Raw genomic sequence first — 12,627 nt, 5'->3', positions numbered from 1 at the left:
CGAAATATTGGTAAAAAATGAATATATTTACGTAATATCAAACTACATGAAAAACGTGAAAAAAGTCACTATTTAACCATGTTTGAGAATTTTAACTTCAAATCATAGAGCGAGGTTTCGTATTATTTAGATCCAAGAAAAGACATATGACAATGTTGTTTCCAATACAAATGATAAAAATCAATGTGTTTTCATTAGAATTAACTAAAATGTTCCTGATTTTTCGTTTATATTACCAATGGAATATGTACACGAAAACCGCTCTATTCCGGCTGAAACGTCGATATATGCAATAAAAACCGAACTTCTCCCCTTTTCAATATCTTACTCGGTATTTTAACGAGAAACAAATAGATGATTGAAAATGAAGTATTTAAGAATATTATCTAATCAATTATATGTTTGCATCATTTTAAATCGTATATATAATGAATTAATACCCATAGACTGAAAATTCACAAAAACGTGGAAAAACGGCAAAATATTGCCTAATTCGATGATATTTTGTTTAAATCACATAAAGGAAAAGGGGATGATAAACGTCAAAATATTGCTAAATTCGATGATTTTTCGTACGAAACAAAATGCAAGAAAACTTGCTTAAAATACAATATTATGGGAAATTCTGAGATTTGAAGGCCAAATCACATATCGTGATACTACATGAAATAATATCGAAATATTGGTAAAAATGAATATATTTGCGTAATATCAAACTACATAATTAACGTGAAAAAGTCACCATTTTACCATATTTGACGATTTTACCTTCAAATCAAAGAGCGAGGTTTCGTATTATTTAGATCCAAGAAAAGATATATGACAATGTTGTTTCCAATACAAATGATAAAAAACAATGTGTTTTCATTAGAATTAACTAAAATGTTCTTGATTTTCCGTTTATATTAACGATGGAAGATGTACACGTAAAACCGCTCTATTCCGGCTGAAACGTCGATATATGCAAAACCGAACTTCTCCCCTTTTCAATATCTTACTCAGTATTTTAACGAGAAACAAATATATGATTGAAAATGAAGTATTTAAGGTTATTATCTAATCAATTTTTTGTTTGCATCATTTTTATCGTATATATAATGAATTATTCCCAATAAACTGATAATTCACAAAAACGTGGAAAAACGGCAAAATATTGCCTAATTCGATGATATTTTGTTTAAATCCCATAAAGGAAAAGTGGATGATAAACGTCAAAATATTGCTAAATTCGATGATTTTTCGTGCGAAACAAAATGCAAAAAAACTTGCTTAAAATGCAATATTATTCGAAATGCTGAGATTTGAAGGCCAAATCACATATCGTGATACTACATGAAATAGTATCGAAATATTGGTAAAAATGAGTATATTTACGTAATATCAAACTACATGAAAAACGTGAACAAAGTCACTATTTAACCATAATTGAGGATTTTAACTTCAAATCATAGAGCGAGGTTTCGTATTATTTAGATCCAAGAAAAGACATATGACAATGTTGCTTTCAATACAAATGATAAAAACCAATATGTTTTCATTAGAATTAACTAAAATGTTCCTGATTTTCCGTTTATATTACCGATGGAAAATGTACTCGTAAAACCGCTCTATTCCGGCTGAAACTTCGAAATATGCAATAAAAACATAACTTCTCCCCCTTTTCAATATCTTACTCAGTATTTTAACGAGAAACAAATAGTTGATTGAAAATGAAGTATTTAAGGTTATTTTCTATTCAATTTTGTGTTTGCATCATTTTTATCGTATATATAATGAATTATTCCCAATAAACTGATAATTCAAAAAAACGTGGAAAAACGGCAAAATATTGCCTAATTCAATGATATTTTGTTTAAATCCCATAAAGGAAAAGTGGATGATAAACGTCAAAATATTGCTAAATTCGATGATTTTTCGTACGAAACAAAATGCAAGAAAACTTGCTTAAAATGCAATATTATGCGATATTCTGAGATTTGAAGGTCAAATCACAAATCGTGATACTACATGAAATAGTATCAAAATATTGGTAAAAATGAATATATTTGCGTAATATCAAACTACATGATTAACGTGAAAAAGTCACTATTTAATCATATATGAGGATTTTAACTTCAAATCATAGAGCGAGGTTTCGTATTATTTAGATCCAAGAAAAGACATATGACAATGTTGTTTCCAATACAAATGATAAAAATCAATGTGTTTTCATTAGAATTAACTAAAATGTTCCTGATTTTCAGTTTATATTACCGATGGAAGATGTACACGAAAACTACTTTATTCCGGCTGAAACGTCGATATATGCAATAAAAACAGAACTTTTCCCCTTTTCAATATCTTACTCAGTATTTTAACGAGAAACAAATGGTTGATTAAAAATGAAGTATTTAAGGTTATTATCTAATCAATTATGTGTTTGCATTATTTTTATCGTATGTATAATGAATTAATACCCATAGACTGAAAATTCACAAAAACGTGGAAAAACGGCAAAATATTGCCTAATTCGATGATATTTTGTTTAAATCATATAAAGGAAAAGGGGATGATAAACGTCAAAATATTGCTAAATTCGATGATTTTTCGTACGAAACAAAATGCAAGAAAACTTGTTTAAAATGCAATATTATGGGAAATTCTAAGATTTGAAGGCCAAATCACATATCGTGATACTACATGAAATAGTATCGAAATATTGGTAAAAATGAATATATTTGCGTAATATCAAACTACATGATTAACGTGAAAAAGTCACTATTTTACCATATTTGAGGATTTTAACTTCAAATCATAGAGCGAGGTTTCGTATTATTCAGATCCAAGAAAAGATATATGACAATGTTGTTTCCAATACAAATGATAAAAAACAATGTGTTTTCATTAAAATTAACTAAAATGTTCTTGATTTTCCGTTTATCTTAACGATAATAGATGTACACGTAAAACCGCTCTAATCCGGCTGAAACGTCGATATATGCAATAAAAACAGAACTTTTCCCCTTTTCAACATCTTACTCAGTATTTTAACGAGAAAAAAATGGTTGATTAAAAATGAATTATTTAAGGTTATTATCTAATCAATTATGTGTTTGCATCATTTTTATCGTATATATAATGAATTAATACCAATAACCTGAAAATTCAAAATAACGTGGAAAAACGGCAAAATATTGCCTAATTCTATTATATTTTGTTTAAATCACATAAAGGAAAAGGGGATGATTAACGTCAAAATATTGCTAAATTCGATGATTTTTCATACGAAACAAAATGCAAGAAAACTTGCTTAAAATGCAATATTATGCGAAATGCTGAGATTTGAAGGCCAAATCACATATCGTGATACTACATGAAATAGTATCGAAATATTGGTAAAAATGAATATATTTACGTAATATCAAACAACATGAAAAACGTGAAAAAAGTCACTATTTAACCATAATTGAGGATTTTAACTTTAAATCATTGAGCGAGGTTTCGTATCATTTAGATCCAAGAAAAGACATATGACAATGTTGTTTCCAATACAAATGATAAAAATCAATGTGTTTTCATTAGAATTAACTAAAATGTTCCTGATTTTCCGCTTATATTACCGATGGAAGATGTACACGAAAACCGCTCTATTCCGGCTGAAACGTCGATATATGCAATAAAAACAGAACTTCTCCCCTTTTTCAATATCTTACTCAGTATTTTAACGAGAAACAAATAGTTGATTGAAAATGAAGTATTTACGGTTATTATCTAATCAATTATGTGTTTGCATCATTTTTATCGTATATATAATGAATTAATACCCATAAACTGAAAATTCACAATAACGTGGAAAAACGGCAAAATATTGCCTAATTCGATGATATTTTGTATAAATCACATAAAGGAAAAGGGGATGATAAACGTCAAAATATTGCTAAATTCGATGATTTTTCGTACGAAACAAAATGCAAGAAAACTTGCTTAAAATGCAATATTATGCGAAATTCTGAGATTTGAAGGCCAAATCACATATCGTGATACTACATGAAATAGTATCGAAATATTGGTAAAAATGAATATATTTGCGTAATATCAAACCACATGATTAACGTCAAAAAGTCACTATTTAACCATATTTGAGGATTTTAACTTCAAATCATAGAGCGAGGTTTCGTATTATTTAGATCCAAGAAAAGACATATGACAATGTTGTTTCCAATACAATTGATAAAAATCAATGTGTTTTCATTAGAATTAACTAAAATGTTCCTGATTTTCAGTTTATATTACCGATGGAAGATGTACACGAAAACTACTTTATTCCGGCTGAAACGTCGATATATGCAATAAAAACAGAACTTTTCCCCTTTTCAATATCTTACTCAGTATTTTAACGAGAAACAAATGGTTGATTAAAAATGAAGTATTTAAGGTTATTATCTAATCAATTATGTGTTTGCATTATTTTTATCGTATGTATAATGAATTAATACCCATAGACTGAAAATTCACAAAAACGTGGAAAAACGGCAAAATATTGCCTAATTCGATGATATTTTGTTTAAATCATATAAAGGAAAAGGGGATGATAAACGTCAAAATATTGCTAAATTCGATGATTTTTCGTACGAAACAAAATGCAAGAAAACTTGTTTAAAATGCAATATTATGGGAAATTCTGAGATTTGAAGGCCAAATCACATATCGTGATACTACATGAAATAGTATCGAAATATTGGTAAAAATGAATATATTTGCGTAATATCAAACTACATGATTAACGTGAAAAAGTCACTATTTTACCATATTTGAGGATTTTAACTTCAAATCATAGAGCGAGGTTTCGTATTATTCAGATCCAAGAAAAGATATATGACAATGTTGTTTCCAATACAAATGATAAAAAACAATGTGTTTTCATTAGAATTAACTAAAATGTTCTTGATTTTCCGTTTATCTTAACGATAATAGATGTACACGTAAAACCGCTCTAATCCGGCTGAAACGTCGATATATGCAATAAAAACAGAACTTTTCCCCTTTTCAACATCTTACTCAGTATTTTAACGAGAAAAAAATGGTTGATTAAAAATGAAGTATTTAAGGTTATTATCTAATCAATTATGTGTTTGCATCATTTTTATCGTATATATAATGAATTAATACCAATAACCTGAAAATTCAAAATAACGTAGAAAAACGGCAAAATATTACCTAATTCTATTATATTTTGTTTAAATCACATAAAGGAAAAGGGGATGATTAACGTCAAAATATTGCTAAATTCGATGATTTTTCATACGAAACAAAATGCAAGAAAACTTGCTTAAAATGCAATATTATGCGAAATGCTGAGATTTGAAGGCCAAATCACATATCGTGATATTACATGAAATAGTATCGAAATATTGGTAAAAATGAATATATTTACGTAATATCAAACAACATGAAAAACGTGAAAAAAGTCACTATTTAACCCTAATTGAGGATTTTAACTTTAAATCATTGAGCGAGGTTTCGTATCATTTAGATCCAAGAAAAGACATATGACAATGTTGCTTCCAATACAAATTATAAAAACCAATATGATTTCATTAGAATTAACTAAAATGTTCCTGATTTTCCGTTTATATTACCGTTGGAAGATGTACACGAAAACCGCTCTATTCCGGCTGAAACGTCGATATATGCAATAAAAACAGAACTTTTCCCCTTTTCAATATCTTACTCAGTATTTTAACGAGAAAAAAATGGTTGATTAAAAATGAAGTATTTAATGTTATTATCTAATCAATTATGTGTTTGCATCGTTTTTATCGTATATATAATGAATTATTACCAATAAACTGATAATTCACAAAAACGTGGAAAAACGGAAAAATATTGCCTAATTCCATGATATTTTGTTTAAATCCCATAATGGAAAAGGGGATGATAAACGTCAAAATATTACTAAATTCGATGATTTTTCGTACGAAACCAAATGGAAGAAAACTTGCTTAAAATGCAATATTATGCGAAATGCTGAGATTTGAAGGCCAAATCACATATCGTGACACTACATGAAATAGTATCGAAATATTGGTAAAAATGAATATATTTACGTAATATCAAACAACATGAAAAACGTGAAAAAAGTCACTATTTAACCATAATTGAGGATTTTAACTTTAAATCATTGAGCGAGGTTTCGTATCATTTAGATCCAAGAAAAGACATATGACAATGTTGCTTCCAATACAAATTATAAAAACCAATATGATTTCATTAGAATTAACTAAAATGTTCCTGATTTTCCGTTTATATTACCGTTGGAAGATGTACACGAAAACCGCTCTATTCCGGCTGAAACGTCGATATATGCAATAAAAACAGAACTTTTCCCCTTTTCAATATCTTACTCAGTATTTTAACGAGAAAAAAATGGTTGATTAAAAATGAAGTATTTAATGTTATTATCTAATCAATTATGTGTTTGCATCGTTTTTATCGTATATATAATGAATTATTACCAATAAACTGATAATTCACAAAAACGTGGAAAAACGGAAAAATATTGCCTAATTCCATGATATTTTGTTTAAATCCCATAATGGAAAAGGGGATGATAAACGTCAAAATATTACTAAATTCGATGATTTTTCGTACGAAACCAAATGGAAGAAAACTTGCTTAAAATGCAATATTATGCGAAATTCTGAGATTTGAAGGCCAAATCACATATCGTGATACTACATGAAATTGTATCAAAATATTGGTAAAAATGAATATATTTGAGTAATATCAAACTACATGATTAACGTGAAAAAGTCACTATTTAACCATATTTGAGGATTTTAACTTCAAATCATAGAGCGAGGTTTCGTATTATTTAGATCCATGAAAAGATATATAACAATGTTGTTTCCAATACAAATGATAAAAAACAATGTGTTTTCATTAGAATTAACTAAAATGTTCTTGATTTTCCGTTTATATTAACGATGGAAGATGTACACGTAAAACCGCTCTATTCCGGCTGAAACGTCGATATATGCAATAAAAACCGAAATTCTCCCCTTTTCAATATCTTACTCAGTATTTTAACGAGAAACAAATAGATGATTGAAAATGAAGTATTTAAGGTTATTATCTAATCAATTATGTGTTTGCATCATTTTTATCGTATATATAATGAATTAATACCCATAGACTGAAAATTCACAAAAACGTGGAAAAACGGCAAAATATTGCCTAATTCGATGATATTTTGTTTAAATCACATAAAGGAAAAGGGGATGATAAACGTCAAAATATTGCTAAATTCGATGATTTTTCGTACGAAACAAAATGCAAGAAAACTTGCTTAAAATGCAATATTATGCGAAATTCTGAGATTTGAAGGCGAAATCACATATCGTGATACTACATGAAATAGTATCGAAATATTGGTAAATATGAATATATTTACGTAATATCAAACTACATGAAAAACGTGAAAAAAGTCACTATTTAACCATGTTTGAGAATTTTAACTTCAAATCATAGAGCGAGGTTTCGTATTATTTAGATCCAAGAAAAGACATACGACAATGTTGTTTCCAATACAAATGATAAAAATAAATGTGTTTTCATTAGAATTAACTAAAATGTTCCTGATTTTCCGTTTATATTACCGTTGGAAGATGTACACGAAAACCGCTCTATTCCGGCTGAAACGTCGATATATGCAATAAAAACAGAACTTTTCCCCTTTTCAATATCTTACTCAGTATTTTAACGAGAAAAAAATTGTTGATTAAAAATGAAGTATTTAAGGTTATTATCTAATCAATTATGTGTTTGCATCATTTTTATCGTATATATAATGAATTAATACCAATAACCTGAAAATTCAAAATAACGTAGAAAAACGGCAAAATATTGCCTAATTCGATGATATTTTGTTTAAATCCCATAAAGGAAAAGTGGATGATAAACGTCAAAATATTGCTAAATTCGATGATTTTTCGTGCGAAACAAAATGCAAAAAAACTTGCTTAAAATGCAATATTATTCGAAATGCTGAGATTTGAAGGCCAAATCACATATCGTGATACTACATGAAATAGTATCGAAATATTGGTAAAAATGAGTATATTTACGTAATATCAAACTACATGAAAAACGTGAACAAAGTCACTATTTAACCATAATTGAGGATTTTAACTTCAAATCATAGAGCGAGGTTTCGTATTATTTAGATCCAAGAAAAGACATATGACAATGTTGCTTTAAATACAAATGATAAAAACCAATATGTTTTCATTAGAATTAACTAAAATGTTCCTGATTTTCCGTTTATATTACCGATGGAAAATGTACTCGTAAAACCGCTCTATTCCGGCTGAAACTTCGAAATATGCAATAAAAACAGAACTTCTCCCCCTTTTCAATATCTTACTCAGTATTTTAACGAGAAACAAATAGTTGATTGAAAATGAAGTATTTAAGGTTATTTTCTAATCAATTTTGTGTTTGCATCATTTTTATCGTATATATAATGAATTATTCCCAATAAACTGATAATTCACAAAAACGTGGAAAAACGGCAAAATATTGCCTAATTCAATGATATTTTGTTTAAATCCCATAAAGGAAAAGTGGATGATAAACGTCAAAATATTGCTAAATTCGATGATTTTTCGTACGAAACAAAATGCAAGAAAACTTGCTTAAAATGCAATATTATGCGATATTCTGAGATTTGAAGGCCAAATCACAAATCGTGATACTACATGAAATAGTATCAAAATATTGGTAAAAATGAATATATTTGCGTAATATCAAACTACATGATTAACGTGAAAAAGTCACTATTTAATCATATATGAGGATTTTAACTTCAAATCATAGAGCGAGGTTTCGTATTATTTAGATCCAAGAAAAGACATATGACAATGTTGTTTCCAATACAAATGATAAAAATCAATGTGTTTTCAATAGAATTAACTAAAATGTTCCTGATTTTCCGCTTATATTACCGATGGAAGATGTACACGAAAACCGCTCTATTCCGGCTGAAACGTCGATATATGCAATAAAAACAGAACTTCTCCCCTTTTTCAATATCTTACTCAGTATTTTAACGAGAAACAAATAGTTGATTGAAAATTAAGTATTTACGGTTATTATCTAATCAATTATGTGTTTGCATCATTTTTATCGTATATATAATGAATTAATACCCATAAACTGAAAATTCACAATAACGTGGAAAAACGGCAAAATATTGCCTAATTCGATGATATTTTGTATAAATCACATAAAGGAAAAGGGGATGATAAACGTCAAAATATTGCTAAATTCGATGATTTTTCGTACGAAACAAAATGCAAGAAAACTTGTTTAAAATACAATATTATGGGAAATTCTGAGATTTGAAGGCCAAATCACATATCGTGATACTACATGAAATAGTATCGAAATATTGGTAAAAATGAATATATTTGCGTAATATCAAACTACATGATTAACGTGAAAAAGTCACTATTTTACCATATTTGAGGATTTTAACTTCAAATCATAGAGCGAGGGGTCGTATTATTCAGATCCAAGAAAAGATATATGACAATGTTGTTTCCAATACAAATGATAAAAAACAATGTGTTTTCATTAGAATTAACTAAAATGTTCTTGATTTTCCGTTTATCTTAACGATAATAGATGTACACGTAAAACCGCTCTAATCCGGCTGAAACGTCGATATATGCAATAAAAACAGAACTTTTCCCCTTTTCAACATCTTACTCAGTATTTTAACGAGAAAAAAATGGTTGATTAAAAATGAAGTATTTAAGGTTATTATCTAATCAATTATGTGTTTGCATCATTTTTATCGTATATATAATGAATTAATACCAATAACCTGAAAATTCAAAATAACGTGGAAAAACGGCAAAATATTGCCTAATTCTATTATATTTTGTTTAAATCACATAAAGGAAAAGGGGATGATTAACGTCAAAATATTGCTAAATTCGATGATTTTTCATACGAAACAAAATGCAAGAAAACTTGCTTAAAATGCAATATTATGCGAAATGCTGAGATTTGAAGGCCAAATCACATTTCGTGATACTACATGAAATAGTATCGAAATATTGGTAAAAATGAATATATTTACGTAATATCAAACAACATGAAAAACGTGAAAAAAGTCACTATTTAACCATAATTGAGGATTTTAACTTTAAATCATTGAGCGAGGTTTCGTATCATTTAGATCCAAGAAAAGACATATGACAATGTTGCTTCCAATACAAATTATAAAAACCAATATGTTTTCTTAGAATTAACTAAAATGTTCCTGATTTTTCGTTTATATTACCGTTGGAAGATGTACACAAAAACCGCTCTATTCCGGCTGAAACGTCGATATATGCAAAAAAACAGAACTTTTCCCCTTTTCAATATCTTACTCAGTATTTTAACGAGAAAAAAATGGTTGATTAAAAATGAAGTATTTAAGGTTATTATCTAATCAATTATGTGTTTGCATCGTTTTTATCGTATATATAATGAATTATTACCAATAAACTGATAATTCACAAAAACGTGGAAAAACGGAAAAATATTGCCTAATTCCATGATATTTTGTTTAAATCCCATAATGGAAAAGGGGATGATAAACGTCAAAATATTGCTAAATTCGATGATTTTTCGTACGAAACCAAATGGAAGAAAACTTGCTTAAAATGTAATATTATGCGAAATTCTGAGATTTGAAGGCCAAATCACATATCGTGATACTACATGAAATAGTATCAAAATATTGGTAAAAATGAATATATTTGCGTAATATCAAACTACATGATTAACGTGAAAAAGTCACTATTTAACCATAAATGAGGATTTTAACTTCAAATCATAGAGCAAGGTTTCGTATTATTTAGATCCATGAAAAGATATATAACAATGTTGTTTCCAATACAAATGATAAAAAACAATGTGTTTTCATTAGAATTAACTAAAATGTTCTTGATTTTCCGTTTATATTACAAATGGAAGATGTACACGTAAAACCGCTCTAATCCGGCTGAAACGTCGATATATGCAATAAAAACCGAACTTCTCCCCTTTTCAATATCTTACTCAGTATTTTAACGAGAAACAAATAGATGATTGAAAATGAAGTATTTAAGGTTATTATCTAATCAATTATGTGTTTGCATCATTTTTATCGTATATATAATGAATTAATACCCATAGACTGAAAATTCACAAAAACGTGGAAAAACGGCAAAATATTGCCTAATTCGATGATATTTTGTTTAAATCACATAAAGGAAAAGGGGATGATAAACGTCAAAATATTGCTAAATTCGAAGATTTTTCGTACGAAACAAAATGCAAGAAAACTTGCTTAAAATGCAATATTATGCGAAATTCTGAGATTTGAAGGCGAAATCACATATCGTGATACTACATGAAATAGTATCGAAATATTGGTAAAAATGAATATATTTACGTAATATCAAACTACATGAAAAACGTGAAAAAAGTCACTATTTAACCATGTTTGAGAATTTTAACTTCAAATCATAGAGCGAGGTTTCGTATTATTTAGATCCAAGAAAAGACATACGACAATGTTGTTTCCAATACAAATGATAAAAATAAATGTGTTTTCATTAGAATTAACTAAAATGTTCCTGATTTTCCGTTTATATTACCGTTGGAAGATGTACACGAAAACCGCTCTATTCCGGCTGAAACGTCGATATATGCAATAAAAACAGAACTTTTCCCCTTTTCAATATCTTACTCAGTATTTTAACGAGAAAAAAATTGTTGATTAAAAATGAAGTATTTAAGGTTATTATCTAATCAATTATGTGTTTGCATCATTTTTATCGTATATATAATGAATTAATACCAATAACCTGAAAATTCAAAATAACGTAGAAAAACGGTAAAATATTGCCTAATTCTATTATATTTTGTTTAAATCACATAAAGGAAAAGGGGATGATTAACGTCAAAATATTGCTAAATTCGATGATTTTTCATACGAAACAAAATGCAAGAAAACTTGCTTAAAATGCAATATTATGCGAAATGCTGAGATTTGAAGGCCAAATCACATATCGTGATACTACATGAAATAGTATCGAAATATTGGTAAAAATGAATATATTTACGTAATATCAAACAACATGAAAAACGTGAAAAAAGTCACTATTTAACCATAATTGAGGATTTTAACTTTAAATCATTGAGCGAGGTTTCGTATCATTTAGATCCAAGAAAAGACATATGACAATGTTGCTTCCAATACAAATTATAAAAACCAATATGATTTCATTAGAATTAACTAAAATGTTCCTGATTTTCCGTTTATATTACCGTTGGAAGATGTACACGAAAACCGCTCTATTCCGGCTGAAACGTCGATATATGCAATAAAAACAGAACTTTTCCCCTTTTCAATATCTTACTCAGTATTTTAACGAGAAAAAAATGGTTGATTAAAAATTAAGTATTTAATGTTATTATCTAATCAATTATGTGTTTGCATCGTTTTTATCGTATATATAATGAATTATTACCAATAAACTGATAATTCACAAAAACGTGGAAAAACGGAAAAATATTGCCTAATTCCATGATATTTTGTTTAAATCC

The sequence above is a fragment of the Procambarus clarkii genome, chromosome 82, assembly GCF_040958095.1.
Source record: "Procambarus clarkii isolate CNS0578487 chromosome 82, FALCON_Pclarkii_2.0, whole genome shotgun sequence".
Taxonomy (NCBI): domain Eukaryota; kingdom Metazoa; phylum Arthropoda; class Malacostraca; order Decapoda; family Cambaridae; genus Procambarus; species Procambarus clarkii.
The sequence above is the reverse complement of the archived record's forward strand: the minus strand, read 5'-3'. Positions refer to the sequence as shown.